Raw genomic sequence first — 21,841 nt, forward strand, 5'->3', positions numbered from 1 at the left:
CAGTTTTGGGACTGGGAGAGAGGTGATTGCACTGGGATTAAATAGGAGCTATCAACAAGTCACTAGCTGCCTTGCAGGAGTTTCATGTTTTTCCTTGCTGTATTTCATGTCGCTTTGCAGTTGGAAAGACTTGCTTTCAGGCAAGACAAGTAAAACCATGTCAAACCACTCAATGGGCATCAGGATGGTAAATGAGAGAACCGTGGCCCATGTGGCCATAGCACCTCCAGAGCCAATCTCCTGCTTTTGGGAGCAATGCAAACTGCTGTTCCATTTTTGGTCTTAAAGATTTAATTGCCAATTGAACAAAATGTTTTATTCTAGCCTTGATTAAATTTATATGGAACAGAAAAGAACATAAGTTGTTTTTTTCCAGAGTATAATTTAAAATTTGTGGGATGCCCATGGCTGGTGGATCTAACCAAAGGATTTCCATGCTATTCCACTCCGATTAATCATTTTTGAAACTTAACTAATATTCAAATGAACTCTTGATTTCCCATGGCAACATTCTTTAGGCTTATTTATTAAATAAAAACAACCCTCACATGAATACGAATTTGGTGGCTATCCATGGTTTTTGCTTCGTTCTGGGTTTACTACACTCTAAAACATTGTGCATTTTTTTATAGTTAATGCTGTTTTTAAGAAACAAGGGTTATTTCCCATTCACAGCACACAGCTTAAGTGCAAACAATTTTCCATGGTATTTCACAGGGAAACTAAAGACTGAATTGTTTTGAGTGCTGAATTGCCTTTCATAAAGCCAGACACAAAGTCACTGCCTCTACTGTTGTGATAGCTTATGACATAATTTTAAGGGTTTTTTTTCCCCTCCCCTTAAAAGCTTTGTATTTACCCTGCTGAGTTATAAAACTTAATTCCATTTTAGATACATTGGAGAGGAAGGAAATCTGCTTTCTATGCAAGAGAAAAAGAACAAAGTAATATAGATTGACTCTAAGACTGATACTGCCTTTTTCTTATTTAGACCATCCACATTGCCACGTTAAATGCTATCCTGGAGTCAGCAGAAAACTAAACAAGACATTTAAAAAAAATGCTGTTCTTTATCTGTTCCTGTAGTTCTGACTATCTGCCAAATGGTGGAGCCCTGCGTTCGGGTGTGCAGGTTATGTATGTTAAGCAATGAATCGTTTAAACTTTCCCACTTTCTAAATTACACACTTCTGCATGAAATCAGTTTGGTTTAATGGTAAAGACTGGAAACTAGGAGACTACAAGTTCCTGTCCGGTCTAGGTATGAAAGTCAGCTGGGTGACCTTGGAGCAGGCCTCAGCTCAACCCACTTCAAAGGATTAACAGTAGCTATAGCACTTAGACTGATAGTGCTTTATAGCTTTCTCTAAGCAGCTTACAAAATCAGCATATTTCTCCCAACAATCTGGGTCCTCAATTTATCGACCTTGAAAGGATGGAGAGCGGCGTCAATCTTGAGCTGGTCAGGATCGAACTCCTGGAAGTGAGCAGATACTGCATTCTAACCAACTGCACCCCCCACAGATTGTTATGGTGAAGAAAATAAGAGGAGGAAGGAGTATTAGATATGTACGTCACTTTGAGTTATTTGTAAAAATAATAAAGATGAATAAAATTAAATACCTGTCTGAACAATGAGAATGGGATAAGGCTTGGGAAGATAGACTTTGGGGTTTTAAAATAAACCTAACCCAGTATAAATAAAATAACCAAAACCCAGAAGTTTCTAACATTGTCTGGGAGATAGTGTCTTGTTCAGAAAAGTGGGAGATCTGCCTTTCTTACAGCTCACAATCCACTAGGTAGCTCATCAGTAAGATGTATTGTAAACACAAGTTTAATATTTTTTCCAAAATTTTGCAGACCTGCAAAAGTATTATAATTGGTAAATTACTAAAGGTAATGCTAAAAACCCAAAATCCCTGATTGATGAGCTTTGAGGGCTACTGAATTTTGAGAAAGTTGGCTCTTCCACATTACCTCTTTACCTGTCAGGTACAGCACTAGCTAGAAGCTCAGTTAAACTCTTCATTGGGGGAAATAGGGAGAGTGTCAGTAAAAAAAGAATACCCAAAATACATGGAGAGGGAGGAACATCAGCCTGCCTCAACTTAAAGGGGCCAATAGCTGCTCGCTTGCCCCTCTTTATAGGTCTCTGGGTTATACTCTGTGGGGATTATCAGCGACATACTTTAGAATTCAGGGGTGTCCAACCTTGGCAACTTTAAGACTTGTGGACTTCAACTCCCAGAATTCCTCAGCCAGCAAAGAATTCTGGGAGTTGAAGTCCACAAGTCTTAAAGTTGCCAAGGTTGGACAACCCTGCTAGATATTCTCCATCTTGCTCCTGGTTTAAAGAGGATTGTTCTCCTTAACATCGGAACAATTCAGGACAATTTAGTCTTGTCTCAGTTGTAGTCTGAGGATGAGATAAATGCAACAAGGAGACTTGGCAGATTAAAGAGGCTGCCAAGGTATATTTGTATTGTGATTAGAGACAGCAGTCCCTTCTTTAAGGGCACTCCCTCTGCAATTTCCTCACTGGTTTGTTTTAAGAAGCTTTCCCTGCCTAAAATGTATTTATTAAAATTTCTCCTCTATCTTTTGTCAATTTTCAACATGTATGTGTGTGTGTGTGTGTATGTATGTATGTATGTATGTATGTATGTATTTATTTATGGACTTAATACTTTTATAATTACATATTTATTGGCATTATAAGCTGATCTGTTGGTATATTTCACTGATTATGTTAATTTTAATTTTTGATACTTGGGCGTCTGTGTGTAGATAGATAGGTGATAGATAGATGGATAGATAGATAAATAGATAGGTAGGTAGGTAGGTAGGTAGGTAGATATTGTTGCTGTGGCTGATCTGAATGGAAATATACAAGTTACAAGTAAGATAAATATTTAAAATATTGTAGAGCAGGGGTGTTAAACTGGTGGCCCGTGCAGGCCATGCCCACCCCAGGCCCACGAAGGGAAAAGAACATTGCAAACCATCACATGATGGCAATGTGATACAGCAAGTTTAACATCTGTATTGCAGGATGATCTTTCTGGCATTATGCTGATTGCTGATGTAGCTTCAAGAAGTGGAAGTGAAAGAAGGAACATTAAAGGTAATTCATGTTTGTACATATTTGACAAACCAGCCTACAACATTGTCTCTGGAGTATTAAGGAATGTTCTCTTATATTACTAGTATGAAGGACATTCAGTCACAAAAGTAACAAAAGAAAACAATAGATTGATTGTTGGATTAGTTGTGACAAATTATTTTTATGTATCTTTTCACTTCTTAATGGAACTGTGTAATAGATATATGGTCGTCTGGAATGCACATTGATGGGCTAATTTCAGTGTCATAAATAGATCTGAAGAACAGCATTCACAAACTGATAGGATAATAAACTTGTTCCATTAAAGTCAGATAATGATGCAATTCTTTTTAATCAGGCTTAAAGATTGAGATCAGTAAACAAAATATAGTGTTTGGACAGCATTTTCCAGGTTGTGATAGTTCAGTATTTAAAAAAAAAAAAACCTATGAAAGTCAATCAGCATTTCAATTAAAGATAGGCTTTAATCTTTTGGGTTTCCAACTTTCTTTGCCTATTGATTGAGGGCCACCAGAGAGACAGTAGAAATGTAATGATATCAATGTAGAGATGGGCTGAAAATTTGGGGACCTCTTTTCTGGTTATGAAGGTGAAATTTTACTGTTACAAGTACAGTGGGTTATACAGTACCTTCATAGTTTATATCATTAGTTTCCTACCAACAATCAGCAGAAGCTATTATAATTTTGTTGCTGATATTTAGGATCATGATTTGGGGGAAGTCGACAAATAAGGGACTTCTGGAATGGTATAATGGTCTGAGAATCCTTCAGCACAGAACAGAGCTTTTGCCATGGTCTGGATAGTTTGGGGGACATGACTGTCTCATTTATCCACCAGAGCTGTGCTGCCTTTCACCATCCCTGACAAAATTCAGAATAGGCTGTTTAATGTTCTAATTAAACAGCACAATGTTTGTTTCCCCAATCCATTTATTTAGAACTGAGCATTTATTTGTACTTGAATTTTTTCACTTCTTCTATATATGGGATTTAACTTAGAGGAAGTGTAATAGCTGAAAGATAAGCTCTTTCAAATGCATTGGAAACAAATGGGCAATGAATAAAGTTGGAAAAACCTTATTAATGTACAAAAAATAAATGCCCAATACTAGAAGGCATAGTAAGTGATGCTCATTGACAAGGGTAAATGTTGGCAATTTTGAATGGTTGCCTCATTTTTCTGATGTGATCCCATTTGCAGAGAGAGAGAATCACTTCAAATATCTTAGTTTTAGTTAGCAGGAATCCCCAATTCACCTTCTTGGTTCTCCTAGACCCAGACATTTGTCCCTAGATTCTCCTTTACACTTCATCAAATTTTGAAGGTCCTAACTATTTTTTTAAAAAAAATCAGGACTGCCCTCTTCCACAAGCCAGTTAGACCCAAAGGATAGGATATGGAGTTGACTGGAAGGTTTGGGTACTGAAATCCAATACATCTAGACAATGCCAAGTTGTGAAAGCTGGTCCGACTCTATTAAAGACTGACATGTTGCCAACTCTAGATCAAGAAATGCAATGTTATTTAGAGTTGAGGCAAGAGTAAAATCAGCTCATGAGATGATCCTTTCATCTGGGGTACATGTTTCATTTTGCACACAGGAAATTTCAGAAAACATCAGTAGCACTAGTCAAAAGAAGGCTATAGCAAAACCAAGTTAAAGAAGGTAGATCTGTTCTGGCCAAGGCTTCCCAAGACCATAATTAAGCACACAGTTAAAACAACTCTTGTTTTATTTCAGTGCTGGAAATTATGTTCCTTCCCAGCCGGTAATGAGTCCCAGACAGTCCCTCGAGATAAGCACCCACCTTTCTGTCCTTTGAATTGCTGCCAACAACTAGAGTGCCAAACGAATTATAAAAAACCATCCAAAGTACAAAGTTCTCACAGAGCTTCAAGAATTAATCTGAACAGAACAAACGACTTTGCTACTTACAAAGGTTTCTTCACCTTTGCCTGTCTTTTATACCTTATGGGAGGGGCAATCACCTCCAAGCCTTACGCCCGAGTCACTCCTTTTGTCTCAGCTGCTCTTGCCTTCTAGCATCTCTGTGCACACACGCACTGGGAACAGGCTCCCCTTGTTCCACTGCCTCGCTGCTGCCAGACTCCGAAGGCTCTGGAGTCAGCACCCCACTCCCAGATAGTCCTGGCCCCATTTCTGCATCAGATGAGGGATCCTCATCCGAGTCCTATCCAGACTCCTAGACTGGTCCCCGTTCTTCCCCACTGTCCGATGGTGATAAGTTTTGATCCCGCAGACTGCGCATCTCTGCGGACTTCTGAGAATACAGGAGAAGGAAGGATAAAGAGTACTGCTATTAATTTACCTCCATCTCCTCTCTCTGTGAAAAGTAAAAGTTAGTTTATTTGCTGTGCCTTCATCATCTCTTCCTTCTCCACCTTATCCAGAAGGAACTTCACAGGATGAAGGCAAGGGTGTTTGAGGGATGGGGATATAAAAAAAAAAAAATCAAGCTAGAACTTGTGACCATGTGATGGAAGCTCTGCTAATTTTTACATGCATCACATGTACAATTCACGTTAAAAAAAATGGTCAAGTCTTTGATAATGAGGTCACAACCACTACCTTCACTTTTTGGATGCTTCCCCCTTCCCCTTCACTGCCCCCCTGCCCCAGTTGCCCACTAGCAGAAGTGCTACGATAGTAGACGATTTGGGTTAGCCCAGCAGATGATTTTTCTCTTGGATGAAACACATTTGTCATGCATTCTTACAAGTCAGCTGCCTGACATCGGGTGTTTGTTGGTTGATTGGTTCGTTTGGGGATTTATTTATTTTTTACCAGAGGTTGAGAAAGGACGTAAAATGGGTGATAAGAACACTGAGTAACCCAGGTGAGTAGGGATTGTCTACGCGGGGTCCAGTATAGTTTTCTCTGTCTTCTAAGTTTGAGAGGCCATCTTGTCTCAGTTGTTCGTTTGCAGTAGAACCCAGGGAGCTGCAGCTTGCAGGCATGAGCTGAAAGGGGTAGGTCTCAGCACAAAACTACAGCAAGCAAAAAGCAATGCCACTGTGGCACCAAAGCAGCAGGTAAACAAAGCTAAGGAGTGCTTGCAGCAAAGAGGAAGCTAGGAAGCACCGTCTGGGCAGTAAAACAGGAGGAGGCTGACAAGATACAGCTTCCCTTGATCTGCTTCTTGAGATGGTGAAGCCTGATTTTTAATTCCTTTATGTGCACATCTCACATGGCAAAGTGTACTCTAAGCTGCCTAGCCTCGTTCCGATCTTTTATCTGCCTGCAACAATTCTGTTATCTTAATTACAGGAGCAGGATTGATTTGACCTGATGGGGATGTTGGGAGAAGAAAACAACAGCATAGGGACACTGTAGTGAGATCACAAATGTCAGCCTTTCAGTATATGTGTTTACCAACTGCCTACAGAGAATCTGTATCAGAAAGAAATAAAACTTAGTTGGGTGTAAATGACCAGGACTAGCATCAATTAAAACACTTATTCTAATCTTTGCAAAGAGCTTTGAAAATGTTAATGCTTTCTTTTATGTGAGTCTTGTCTTTAATTCTACCAACCATGTGGCTTTCCCCATTTCTGTGAAATGCTTTGCTGACAGTGCACGTAGCTATGTGTTGATTTTATAATTGAGATCAATGCTCCAAATGAAAATCTATTGAAGGCTTTTCTAAAATTGTAGGTTCCAATACAGATAAATAGTCTGTAACTGGCCAAAACCAAGTTGCTACAGTAGATGTCTATAAGCTCATTTTCAAGTTCTTGGACTGTAACTGACTACTTTATTTAGAGCCTCTGCGCATGTTATGCTGGATATATGGGGACTTCCGCAATCCCATGCCATATGGGTTTCAGCCAAGAGATTCTCAGATGATGAATCAGATCAATCCAATGCAGAAAACTCTTTTCTAAAAAGCATCATTATCTCTGAAAACCAAAAATAATATACAAGAACCTTTCTGCTCCATCTAGACTTCACTGTCTTGTTTCTGTAATCAAAGCACAATTGATCACCTTTCAGACCAACCTTTGTATGACTCAAAAAAGAGATGTGCTAATCTCCTCCAGGTCCTTAAGCATAGATGCAAGAGCGATGAAAAAGCCGGTGATACAGCTTGAGCATTCTAGAAAAACAGAGCCACGGACACAAATTGGCATCCCTTGCTTATTCTAGTGTTGCCAAATTCTTTCAAACATATTTTTTTTCCTGATTCACCTTGTGTCCCTGTGGCAACTCCAGGCTGTCACGATTGAGGCACTGAACTATCTGTTTTACCATTTGACTCAGATTTCTTTCCCACATTTCATTCGAATTTGGCTGTTGAACTGAAAACAGAACTTTTGTTTATTAGTCTTTCTCTTCAGTAGAACTTCACTAGAGAGCTGCAGCTTTAGACAGCTGATTTGACCTAGGGCTAAAGTACATGGTCCAGACAGCCAATTTGGTCTAGGGCTAAAGTATGTGATTCAATTTGACAGGAAATCCTGGGTCCATGATTATTAACTGTTGTATTTCAAGGGAAAGAGAGGCTTAGACCAGGGCATGCAATTAACACGTTTATTGAAGGAACAGTGGTTGTCGCGTCTGCCAGCCAACGGGCAGACTAGCTTGCGAACAACGGCTGGCTTGGCTTGACAGCCGGCTTTTTATAGTCGGCTGTCAAACGACGCCAGCCAATAGGAACGGTTGTTGAACTTGCTTAACGAGTGGACCCGGTTGGAGCTCCAACCGGTTCCCAAGACATAACACCCCTTCCCCCTAGATGGGAACACATATAGTCTTTGAGATACGCCGGTGGTCTGTGTTGGCGACCCGAGCGACGTAACTCAGGAGATTCATTGGGCGAAGACAAGTTCGTGGACCCCTGGTCAGGGTACATAGGGTGGCGAACAGGGCTCGGTGCAGGAACTGGAGCCAGGGAAAAGTCTCTGCCTTCGCTGGGGATAAACGGTGTTGCTCCCGGCTGGCAGTCCCGGTCTACTGCCTGCTCTCTCTGCTCCGTTGGTGAAGGTTGGTCACTCTGGGAATCCCTAGCTGGACCTTGGAGTGGCGCCCGCGGCTCTTCTGGTGGAGACGGGTCTGGGTCGGTCAGGCTGCTCCGTCGTCTCCGCAGCTGGTCCAGGTGTCTCCGCCACACACGACCGTCTTCAAGTTGGACCCGATAAGATCTCGGACCTGTGACAGCCACGACTTTTCCGGCCACCCACAGTGGGTCCCCCGCGTAGTTCCTAGCAAACACTAGGTCCTGAACTGCGAAATTCCTGGCCAGACTGTCAGACCCCAAAGGGGTGTCTGGACAGTAGTGGGGGTGCAGCCTGTCTAATGTAGTCCTCAGGCGTTTCCCCATCAGCAGTTCAGCCGGGGATTTGTTCGTAACTGTGCACAGTGTGGTATGCTGGCTTAGGAGGAATTGAGACAGTTTAGAATGCCAACCCACTGGGCCGAACCTGGCTAACGCCTCCTTGGCTGATCTGACTGCCCGTTCAGCCAACCCGTTGCTGGCGGGGTGGAAGGGGGCCGTGAGGACGTGTCTGATGCCTAGATTTGTGACATACCTACTAAATTCGTTCGAGGTGAACTGGGGGCCATTATCGGATACCAGTGTGTCAGGGAGTCCGTGAGTTACAAAAAGGTGAGTCAGGGCTTTAACAACTGCCTGTGTGGTGGTCGTGGGAAGTAAGGCCACATCTATCCATTTTGAATAGACGTCCACGACCACCAAGAAGGTCTTGCCGTGCATTGGCCCGGCCAGGTCGATGTGAAGCCGTGACCACGGGGCATTGGCACTTTCCCACTTTGTGGGTGTGGCGGTTGGTGGGGCTACCCTAGATTCTTGACAGGGTCGACACGAGCTTACCCACTTGGCGATCTGATCGTCCATCCCGGGCCACCAGACGTAGCTTCGAGCTAACGCCTTCATCCGCACGATTCCTGGATGGCCCTCGTGCAGCATCTTCAGGACGGGTATGCGAAGGGTGGTTGGTATGACCACTCTGGTACCCCACAATAGGCATCCCTGCAACTTAGAGAGCTCTAGCTGGCGAGTTTTAAATGGGGCGAAATCAACTGAATAGTTAGTTTCCGGCCACCCCCTCCCTACCCAGTCCAGAACCTGGGCGATTGTTCTGTCCTTCTTGGAATGTGATGCTATGTCGTCTGCAGTCACCGGCAGCTTGAGTTCGTTTACATCGAAAATGGCATGCACAGGAGCTGGGTCCTCGACTGGGGCTGGCAAGGGGCAGCGGCTGAGGGCATCAGCGTTGTTTAGATTTTTACCGGGACGATAGACCAGTTTGTATGAGTACGCCGCCAGGAATAAGGTCCATCTGGTCATTCTAGGTGACAATATCTGTGGGGTTTGTTTTTCCCCTGATAATAATCCTAAAAGCTGCTTGTGATCAGTAATAAGTTCGAATTGGTGTCCGAATAGAAATTCGTGGAATTTTTTGACTGCTGCTACTGCAGCCAAGGCCTCCTTATCAACCTGGCTGTAATTACGCTCAGTCACTGAAAGGGTTCTTGAAAAGAAGGCAATTGGTGCCTCGGAGCCATTGGGGAGCCTGTGACTTAAGACAGCTCCTATCCCAAAAGGGGATGCGTCTGCGGCTAGGACCAAAGGAAGGCGTTGGTCAAATTGTATTAAGACAGCCTCAGAGGTGAGTAGAGATTTGACTGCCACAAATGCTTGGTTTTCTTTGGGTCCCCAGTGCCATGGTGTGTTTCTGTCTAAGAGTCTGTGCAATGGTTCAGCAACTGACGCCTTGTGTGGGAGAAATGAAGCATAGAAGTTCAATAACCCCAGGAAGGCTTGTAACTCGGTTTTGTTGGTAGGCGTGGGCGCCTCGTGGATGGCCTTGACTTTCGATTCCACCGGGTGGATGCCTGAGGCGTCTAGCCTGTAGCCTAGAAAGTCCACCTGTCTAGTGGCGATGGTACACTTCTCCCGTTTTAGTTTGAGGCCATGCTGCCTGAACTTCTCTAATACTGCCCTGACTCTCTGGATGAGTTGGGGTCTGTCCCTGGCTGTGACTAAGATGTCATCGAAATATGGCACTACGCCGGGGAGACCTTGGAGGATTCGCTCCATCAGTGATTGGAAAATACCTGGGGCTACACTTACGCCAAACTGGAGACGCTTACATCTGAATGCCCCTCTGTGTGTAACTATGGTCTGTAAGTCAGCTGTTTGGTTATCCACGGGGAACTGTTGGTATGCCTGTGACATGTCCAGTTTGGCGAAAATGGTGCCAGGTTCGAATGTGTGTAACAGGTGCTGAATGACTGGGACTGGATATGCGCTAACCTGTAGATAACGGTTGATTGACGTCTTGTAGTCAGCACAAATTCTTAGATTACCGTCTTTTTTTAGCCGTAGCTTGCTCGGGGCTGCAGCTCAGTGACAGCCGTTAGAATTTTCGCGCCTTAGAAATGGGATATGAAGTAAATCTGATGCCTGGCTCATCAGATACTGGGGAAAGGAAGCAGATTTGGTTTCCACCCCATTTGTAAAACCGAATAGGCCCTTTGATTGACAATGAGAGTAAATGGCAGTAAGAGATGTCAAATATGCAGCTCAAGCTGACGTACATCTCCACTAATCCCCCCAAGGGGCTCCCTGTTAAGTAAAGCTAATTCTGGGGTCCTTTTTTTCATGTTGTGGGTTGTGGGCTTTTAAGGAGCAGAAGAAAAGACTTAAGCTTCCCTTCTCAGACTGAGACTTGGCCCCACCTATTATTTTCTAATATGGTCCTCAACTTGCTGCAGCAAAGACGGATTTAGTGCCCCGAAAATGGAATTTGTGAACAAGCATTGGATGGCAGTCATTGCTGCTAACACGTTTTTAGAATTGCAAGCTAAGGACAATAATGCAAAGTAAAAAAAAAAAATTATTGCGAGTGTAGCCAGAAATGCAATGGTCAGCCATGGTGAACAAAAATGCAGGTGGCAAAGGAAATAGAACAGAGATGGGGAAGAGAAATTGGATGCTAGGAAAGTACTGTGGGAATAAGGAGTCTAGTATTTTAGCACTAGCTTGATGTCAATAAGTAAGTGAGTTTATTGGGAGGGTTGGCATAATAAATCATGAATTATTCTCCTCTAGCTCCAATCCTGAATGCCATAGAAACTGAGGAGTTTTCTGCCTATCCCTTTTTCCAGCTTCCAACAGGTTTTGTCTGTCTGTCTGTCTGTCTATCTGTTTTTACAAATAGTCCTCGACTTACAATAATTTATTTAGTGACCAGTCAATGTTACAATGGCATTAAAAATGAGTTATAAAAACTTTTTTTTTTTTGCACTTACAACTGTTGCAGGATCCCCATGGTCACATGATCAAAATTCAGATTTGAATTGTCTTGAAATTGAAATGAATTTAACATACTCATTTTAAGTATGACATGGGCTACTTCAAATATTAAGGAGGTGTCTCAAAAAGTCAAAATGACCAAAAAAGACTGAATATCATGCTTGATATTCAGCATTTGATATTGATATGGCATGTTTTCTGATCGATAAAGCCAGATAAATTCTACATTAGCAAGAGAATGAAACACATTTGCAGGACTTGTTTTTTCTTTATTCCTATTAATCCAATTTAGGTTATCGGTAAGAAAGTTATTGTTTTTATCATCTACTTGATTCAGACAGATGCAGATTCTGATATCTCCATGAATTATTAAAAATAATTTCTCCTTGTTGTTACATTTGAATTCTTAACTCCTCAAAGTAGACTAAGAAGTAACTTGCTGGAGAGTATTGACTTAATTCAGTGGCTGTGTCTGGATTTTAACTGCAAACTTAGGATTGAGGTTAATAAGAAACAAAAGTAATCACTTTTTAAAAACTATTCCTTTCCCTTTATTCTTATTCATTCTCTTCTACTTGCTCTGGACCATTGAAGAGTTTTCTGTTGGTCTGTTTTTACAGCATCTGCCAAACTAGGTTAATTATTATTAGCCATTATAAGAGAGCCGTGGTGGCTCAGTGGTTAGAAGACAGTATTGCAGTCTAACTCAGCTCACTGCCAGGAGTTTGATCCTGACCCACTCAATATTGACTCAGCCTTCCATCCTTCCGAGGTCGGTAAAATGAGGACCCAGATTGTTGATGCCAACTTGCTGACTCTGTAAACCACTTAGAGAGAGCTTTAAAAGCACTATGAAGTAGTATATAAGTCAAAGTGCTATTGTTAAATGTTGTTGTTACTGAAACTCGGGACTACTCACTTCCCATTTTTCGGTGTGAGATTTTAATAGAACAATATCTTAGGGCAAATCAATGTGGATGTTCTTTGATCAGGCTTAAAATTTCTGGTTTAAAGATTTTTGAAACTTGTGATCAAGGATATCTCTAATCCTTTGCAGTAAAGATACAGTATGTTGGGTAATGAATAGATAACCTACCAACAGAGAAGCCTTCACTCCCCTTTCCCCTTTAGATTTGTCTCAAAAAACTTTATGTAATTACGTGCAGCACAGCATTCCCTATTCCATCTTGGATCAAATAATTTTATTACTATCTTCCTCATCATATTTTTATCTCAAGAGGGAACAATTTTATCCTAGGTGACAACAGGAAGGCCATTAAATGATATAGCCATGGGGAAGAATACTTTTAAAAATAAGATGCATTTTGTTCTGTCTGAAGGTCATATGTAATAAAGGTTCAGAGATAATACCTTCTGGTGAATCTTCACTGTCAACAAGGAAATGTAGATTATATTTTATAAGTTCTCCTGCAGAAAGAAATTGGTGTCCATAATATATTAAACTATACAGAGTTTCCAAAAGAAAAGCAGTGTCCAATTTTTATCATTTCAGACTGAAACAATAGAAGACGGCATAATGAAGATGCTTAATATTTTATCTTTTTAATTTTTAAAATATTTTAAAATTTTACGCATAACATTTAATATTTTATCTTAATAACTCAGTGGTCCAGTGTACCATCTTAATTTGTAAGCTGAAATTGAAATGCATTTCAAGGGATTTTGACCTATATAATTTGGGCTTGCTCTATAATGGCCTTGCTCGGGGCTGATATTTAAATCATTATTCACATGAGTTTGTGAAGCGAGGTTTAAAAATGTTAATGGGCTACTGAATTATATATACAAAATTTGGAATTTACAGAGTTATGGAGAATATTGGATTTATCAAGCTCATAGTCAGAACAGAAAATGCAGTTTTACTTTGCAGTAACAAAGTACTACTTATTTTAGACCAAAGATATGTATCACTTTGGACTTTAAGTTGATTCTTATTGATGAAATGACAAAAAAAAAAGATCAATATAATCCCATATGGGCACGCTGACTTATTATTTTGAAACTGCATCACAGTTATATATTTAGAGCAATATGTGTAATATTTTAGAAAATAACATCCATGCTTTTTATTTTTATTTTTATTTATCTTTATTTTTTATAATATGTATTGCTTTGTATTTTAATTGTTCTCTAGTCATTTTATATTATCATAAAATAAGATAAAATAATTTTTAAAGACGCCTATAGTTCCATCCATATGTGCTATATATACATTATATTCTTCCCCTATTCAGTGCCTTAGACTTTATTAGACTTTAATTTCCATAATTCTTGGCCTCATTCATTACATTCCTCAATCACATCTTATACTTTATGGCCTAAGGCACCAAGATAATCTGCCAATAACGTTTTCTTCTACTTTTATCAGTGGAGTAGGCCAAAATCCAAAAAGAAAGAAAAAGGAAATATTATCTCTAGTTGCCTGTGAACATCTCAGCAAAGAAGTACACCCAGAGACATCTGGAAAACATTACAGTGATGTCAATGTGATGTTGGGCTTGTCATGACACATTATGCAACTGACACAAATTTGTCCATTTGTGTGGTAATCTCATGATACAAGTGATGTTACTTTCTCCTGCAGGTGGCCATAGGTTCAACTCAATAACCCAGGATGTGAGCACACTGAAAACATGCATAACACATGTTGCTATCTTTTTTCATGCTCTTGTAATAGCATCGTCATAACAACAACATTTTTAAAACTACACTGTTAAAGAAGGATAAACCAGGATTTCAAGAGAATTTTGGATTTTGTGAACGGACTGCATGCTAACCTCTGCAATTTATTTTCCTGTATCAGATTCAGTTGTGAATAAGCAGAATAGAGATGTACTAATTCTGAAGTTTGTGACCAAAAGTACTGATTCCATCAGTAGAGCAAATGTTGATTATATAAAATATTAAGGCCTGATTTCCCAGACAGGTTCTTTGGGATTTCTATTTCAAGTACATAGGGGGAAAGCATGTGTCACATTAGACATACTTATTTTTGAATCAGCTTTTGGGCACCAGAGTTCATATAACCAGATCTATCGAATGTTTTACCCAAACCTAAATCAAAAGCTAGAGCTCATTTTTCCTTTGCTTTTTCATAATCCAAAATAGAATTTGAAACTTTGTTTGAGAATCTTCATTGAATTTAAACCTGAATAGAATGTGCTCATTCACTTTCCCCTCTGCAATGTTTGTTTATAATCAACATTCAAACACCCATTGGCTTTGCCTGTATCAGAATAAGTGCATAAATAAACCCAATATTTGGTTTTGTAGAGACCTCTTTTTTCCAAGCCTGGACATTGGGAGTATTAAGCAAAGGTTGACATAGAGATATGCTTCCCCTTTGTGACAGTGTATGATCAGCATACAAGCTGTGGTATTTTATTAAATGGATTACAAAACATATAAACTATGACAGTTCTGTTATTTCTACATCCACTCTTCTATTTATATATTCTCCACTGTGGTCTAAGTGAGCCATATATATATATTTTCTGCACTAGTGAAATTGCTTATTCAAAAAAATCTATATCTGAGTTCTGTTGATAGACATCTTGCCCTCCATACCCAATGCATATGAACCAGTTGATTACATATGCTGGACTTGCTAGTGAATCTTTTATACACAAAAGCAGAATCAAATTGGAACAAAGCACAGCCAAACCTGACCTGGAATGAAGTAAGGCCATTATTGCTGGCATCCAACCATAATAAAAAGGGCTTGACTGCCTGATTGTCTCACAGCACAGGCCAGGAAATGACATTTTGCTTTCAGATATTAAAAGTTTCATCTGTGGTGAAGCAGAGCGGCCAATGCTGAAGCCCCAAAGTGAACAGAAACAAGCCATAGCAGTCTGAATCTGTTTTGCAGAACCTTTATGCTGTTTACTTGAACTTTCTCTTTCCTGGAGTTCCTAAGTTAACTCTGAACAAGATGAAGTGATGAACTAACATTTCTATATTACTCCTGTCAATTCTCCCTGAGAGGCAAATGGCAAGTCTGCAAAGTCGGGCAATTGATGCAGGGCTTGCTGTCAGGATTTTAAAGGCTTTGATGGAGAATTGAAACAGCAGGTGTCAATGAGCAATTCTCTATGTTAACTTTGCCGGCAAATTATCCTAGAGAACAAGGTTGGAGAATTTGTACACATCCTCTGCAATTCAGAACTATTCCAAATACAGTGCTTCCACGGGTATTCATAAAACGTGACATTCTTTCAGGCTTTACTTAAATCTTGTATGGTTTTCACCAGTGCTGAGAACTATTAGAAAGGTACTATAAATCATTTTAAGATAGATTTGGGGGCACTAAATCTATATAGCCATATGAGTTGGGCATCACACATTGTCTTGCTTGGTTTCTACCAGCGATTCAGTAGATATAATTAGCTCCCATCCTCTTTGCTTTTAGAGAGTATGTCAACATTAACATACCTCATTTAACCTTTGAGTGTTTAGCAATTATTTTACTATACTACTTAATAGAACAAAACATTACAGTGATGTGATGGCATTACAGTTATGTGACTCGCAATGTAAGTGGAGTAAAGAGCATGAATTAACATCTGAAGGAGAGGAAAATAATTTCATAGACATAATAATTTCATAAATACCTAAAAGAAACAAGAAAAACATAATGGAACTGACTGAAAGTTGACTGACCCTATGGAATGAAGTTAATAAATTCAAGGAAGTAAAAGTTAGCCTTTCTTATGAAAAAAAAAGGCAAAAATATATATCAAAAAGGATGAATTGGTAATTACAGTAGGTCCATGTTGGTGAATATGAAAGTAAGAATCCATAGGTGAATATTAGCTATATATTAAATTCCAGTCAGTGGGAAATAGTGGTAATTGAAGAAGCAGATATTAGAAAATGGTCAGTATCCTGAATTAATATGAACCATAGGAGATAGATTAGATTAATAGATGGATGGATGGATGGATGGATGGATGGATGGATGGATGGATAGATAGATAGATAGATAGATAGATAGATAGATAGATATGGATGATAGACAGACAGACATCAATATATGATGAATGAAATGGTAAGAATCAGACGAAAGAGTATAAAAAAGTGATTGGGCCACTTATTATGTAATGAGTGAAACTTGAGAAAAAATAAATATGGTTGAAAAGAAAAGTATGTGAAAGTTTAACAGCTTAAAGAAATATGAGTTTACAAATAAAAAAGTATGAGGAGGTAGATTTATTTCCTTATAGAATGAATTGAAATGTAAAAACAGCTGCATGTAACAGAATAAGCCAGACAGGACCGTGTGGAGTTTTGCTAATAAGTATGAAAAAGAATGCTTGTTCTATTAATAGGGTATTAAAGCTGTCGGTGTGAAAAATGTACATAAAGAGAATACTGCAAAAATGAGGATAAGAGAGATATAGCCAAATGTTCATAAAGAGAAAAGAAATCAAAGAGCTATGGTTGGGGTTAAAAAAGACAGAAAAGTACAGATCAAATTTGATGGAAATAAAATTTGTTTTGGAAATGAGTGAAAGGACTAAACAAGGAGCTGCCAGCAGAGTGAATAGTATTTTGAAAAAAGAGATCTGAAGATTTGGGATGGAACTGGAATAAAATAATGCTAAAATATTATATTATCTGTATTGGGATGACAATGTTATATGAAAGAGCGGAACTGAAATAAGTATTATGTTGGTATCTAAGAAAAAAATTAATGAAAAGGGAGTCATAAAAGCTATGAAAATGTTGCTAAATTGTTAAACTGTGAGTGTGGACAAGTTAGCTCAAGAAAGGATAAAAGAGAGATATGATTTCTTTATGGAATAGCTATTTGTTTTAATGTGTATGTAACTTGTATTTGTGCCTGTTCCCCTTTGCAAGAGAGGATGGTAGCAAGGTTAGTGCATTAAGATGCCTGATACAATTAGCAAAATTTAGCCAATTTTATGCTTGGCTGGGTCTGCATGAAACAGATGTTTCCTTTTTAGCAGGTCATTGAGAAATGCACGAAAGTGAGAAATTTATTGTATATTTCTGGATGTAGCAAAGGACATGATAAATTGAATAGCCCTGAATTGCAGAATGTGTTTCACGTATAGAGTGTGAAATATTGATTGCTGAATGCAACAAGAGAAATATATAATGGAAGTAAAGCATGCATAAGAATGAAATGAATGGAATACTTGATACTGAATATTGAACAGTAAGTAATGTATGTGATGTCTAATTGTTGGTTCAGTATTTAAGGATAAAAATTAAAAGTATTTTAAGTGATGTTATTAATGTATTGACTGAAAAGTGTGTATGTGCATCCTTTTGTATGCAAAATAGATATTACTGTTTGAGAATCTGGATCATTTGTAGCAAATGTTAATTATGTAATAAGGAGTATGGATCTGAAAATCAAAGATCCCATTAGTCATGTTTGGTAGAGAAAGTGGAGTGAGTGATTGCAGGTTATATAATGAAAAACTAGATGATGTGATGAATTGATAGCATGTTTATTAACATTGGAAAATAGATGAAGAAATGTGAAGATGTGCAAATACTGGTAGAAAAGTATCAGTGGCTATTATGTGATTCGTTTGATTTCTCAAAAGTAGTGAAAATTACTTGCAGAGTAGCATGATTCTACTCACTTTGATATATGGAAGGGAAAGCTGAGTATGTTGATAGAAAAAAAAGTACATTGAATGCAATTTGAAAAGAGGAACTTAAGAAGGTGAACCAAGAGGTTGGCTCAAAGATGAATGAGAATTGCATACAAAAATGAGTGACAGTGCAAAAGAAAAGAGTATGTTGAGTAGTTTGGTCATATAAAGAGAATCAATTATGAAATCACAGAACAAAAATATAAAAGAATATGAAAGGGACTGAGAATAAGGGAAGGATTAAGAAAGTCAGGGTTGGGTGGAATTGAAAAAAATTTCAAAACAAAAATAGTAAGAAATTTCAAGAATAAAAGGCAATGAATAGAGCAATGTATAGACGAATCACTGATAGTTTACAGGGACAGAAACGTGAAGGAAAGACAGTATATGAAATAAACTGCGTTTTAAAAAGCAGTAATTGGCTTCTTTTTTATACAATGTTATTTTATTATCAAACTATTATGAGCTATATCCATTTATGTTACAGAAATCTTAATATGATTGCGAGCTACATTTTTGACTGGACAAATTCCATGCCCTATTTCCCCAAGTAGTAAAATGTGTCAGAGTAGATGCTCAGTATCTGTTTATGATAAAAGATAGTTAAAAATAGATTATTATATATATGTAGCTAATTTTAATTTATTATATAATTAAAATGATTATGTTCATAATTTTCTCTAGGATGAAAGACTTACTAGATGTCTCTTCCCCTTCCAGCTGAGGGTAGACGTCCATTTTATATATATGAGAGAAACTTTAGATCAAGGAAGAAAGATTCAGAGTTACAAATGGAGGTTGAAAGACATCTTTTGGGTACAGCTATCTATATCTAAAAATCTGGTATGAAGCAGGTAGATCTATTATTCATTCACAGGAGTGCAATGCTCATTTAGGTAAGGATTACAAAGAGCCTTAAAGTTTTTATTGATCTCTCTTCCAAAAGGAAGTGAAATGTGATACAGGTAGTCCAGTGGTGGGATTCAATTTATTATTATTTATTACTGGTTCTGTGGGTGTGGCTTGGTGGGCATGGCTGGGGAAGGATACTGTAAAATCTCCAGTCAAAGATGATATTTGCTGGTTCTCCAAACTATTCAAAATTTCTGCTACCGGTTCTGGTCAGAACCTGCTGAATACCACCTCTGAGGTAGTCCTTTTTTAGTGACCACACCTGGACTTGGCAACGTAATCATTAATCAAAGTGGTTCCTAAATGAAAACTCCTGCACTTATAATTTTACTTCAGCTTTCCTTTGCTTCACATCAGAAGGATGCAGCCTAGAACAACCAGGTGAGCTCAAGTGGCAGGTAAGGATTCTGGAATTCAACTCACAATGAAGCTAGGTTAAAAGGCAAATCTTATAGCCCTTTTTTTCTCAAATTCCACCTGCCCTTTGGAATGTTCACCTCAGAACTGGAATAATTAACAAGAACTGTATAGATATTTGCAGTTCCATTCATCGGAGAGGAAGGGATTAGAAGAGGGTAAATAGGCACACAATAGGAAATACACATCAAAAGGAATGTACTAGCATTGGCAATTTGCTTAGGGCACTAAGCCTTAAGGTGGCAAAACGAGCCATCAGTGTGAAATTGATCATGATCTTGTCACTGTCAGCTAGCAGCACCCAACCTAGGGTGGATTCTAATCAGCTAATTAAGATCACAGAGTTGAGCTTGTTAATTTGCAGCTAGCACGTTTTAGGGATGAACTGCACTGTGGAGGAAAGCAGCTCAGGAAGTGATACTTGTTTAGGTAATCACTTCACAGGGCAGGGAGAGGAAATAAAAATAACAAGGTCAGGCACTGGACAGTACATACTAACTGACTATCACTGGTGAACATGTAACAGAAAGAAACATTGAGAGGCACTGCAGACTGTAAATGTAGGCAATGATCCCAAAGCTACTTTTTCATCACCATCATAATTGCAAATGGTAGCTGCCTGAGGTAGTTGTTTAATGATGACTACTTGTAGTTTTACTCATTAAACTTCCTGTCTTTGGGGGAAGTATAGAACACTTACATAAACAGTGCAACTTGACCCTTATTACCAGTTCAGACATCTTTGCAGCTAACTTGTATTCAACATCATTTCTTCTTCCACATTCCAAAAATAATATTCATATATTGAAGAGTACAAATTGAAGAGTTTTGGCTCCAACAAGCCTGGGACATAAGAAAGAGGATAATCCTATGTAAATGAAAGGAACCTTTTTCTCCTGATATTAAAGAATGGATTCAGGATATGAGCTTGTTACTGAATTTTGAAAAGTCCTTTATGCTACAAAGTGACAAGATCAAGCAATACCTTTCTGTGTAGTCTAGATATAATAAGCATTAGAATTTGAATGATATGGATAGTTTTCCTAATTCCTCTTTTTTAATTGGTTTTTTTAATGTTTATTTTAATTATAACATTTTCTGTCTCCATAACCTCAAATTCCACAAAACATTAAGCAAACAAATACATGTTTACTCATTTAGTCAATTTTTAAAAAGTCAACATGAAACTAGAGACATTTGAAAATGCAGCAAAATATATTCATATCTAAACTGTCAAGCTTCTTCAGGAGGAAAAGTTCTTATAAAACATTTTCAGCTTGTCAGCATTTTATCTGAATTAAACCCATCATGTTTGGTCACTCTTTTATTGATTTTATGTTCACTCTTTCATTAATAGCAAAAGGCCAGCAATATGTTAAATGAGCTAAAATCATAATCAAACTCTGCATTAGGCAAGAAACTATAATTACTGTCTCAGCAAAATATTTTACCCAAAGGCAAGTAGACCTGTTTTTTTCAATTATGCTTTCATAGTTTCCTGCATGAGTCTCCATAAAATTTAAAGTCTCTTCAAAAAGATCAAGATATTTCAAAGGCAGTAGAGTGAGTCTTATATTTTCAGAATGTGTCTCTTTTCTTGAAAAGCTTATTTTATTTACGTTCAGTAATTCTAGCCACCTGTTTCCCAGGATATTGTGAAATATTAAAAATTCAGTGAAACTGAAAAAAGCATGAAGAATGAAATAATACTACAGGTAGCCCTTGACTTACAACCATAATTGAGCCCAAAATTTCTTTAGGTAAGAGAGTTTTCTCCCATTTTGTAACCTTTCTTGCCACAATTGTTAAGCAAATCACTGCTGTTGGTAAGTTAGTAACACAGTTGTTAAATGAGTCTGGATTTTCCATCGACTTTGCTTGTCAGAAGATCACAAAAGGGGATCACATGACCTTGGGACACTGCAACCATCACAAATACCATCAAAACCATCCATTGCCAAGTGTCTGAATTTTGATCATGTGACCATGGGGATGCTGCAACTGTCATAAGTGTGAAAAATGGTCATAAGTCACTTTTTTCAGTGCCGTTGTCACTTTGAATGGTCACTGAATGAACTGTTGAAAGTTATCTGTATTTAAAACTACCTGTATTTAAAAGAACATTCATTAATTCGTTTGGTAAGGCTACTAATGTGATAGTGATTTTGTGCAGTACACAATAATAAAAACAAATTAACTTCATGCACGCACACATATATAGACAGACAGACAGACAGACAGACAGACAGACACACACGAAATCTCCAAAAAGAGAAAAATTAGCTCTTTTCAATATGCAACATTCCCAGTAGTGGTCCACTATTCAAATTAACATATGAAGTACTGTATATGAAGAGCCAGGTTTTAAAATTTTGTTTGAATGAGAACAGGGTAGAGGCCATAGAAATTTAGCTGAAGGTAACTACCAC

At 38.5% G+C, this 21,841-nt stretch overlaps 1 protein-coding gene across 3 annotated transcripts in view; it reads left to right on the forward strand.

Moving 5' to 3' along the window:
* Nucleotides 1-21,841, forward strand: part of CA10 (carbonic anhydrase 10 (inactive)) — a 372,251-nt gene that overhangs the window by 99,700 nt on the left and 250,710 nt on the right. Inside the window, exon 1 of one of the 3 annotated variants that reach the window (XM_087925165.1) lies at nucleotides 3,106-3,127. The exons of the other annotated variants lie outside the window; for them this stretch is intronic. The gene's annotated coding sequence lies outside the window, so the exon portion shown is untranslated. Of the gene's footprint in view, nucleotides 1-3,105; nucleotides 3,128-21,841 lie in introns of those variants that run through there. 3 annotated transcript variants of the gene reach the window in all.

This window comes from Pseudonaja textilis, chromosome 2, assembly GCF_049901715.1.
Source record: "Pseudonaja textilis isolate UNSWEBS1 chromosome 2, rPseTex1.2, whole genome shotgun sequence".
Taxonomy (NCBI): domain Eukaryota; kingdom Metazoa; phylum Chordata; class Lepidosauria; order Squamata; family Elapidae; genus Pseudonaja; species Pseudonaja textilis.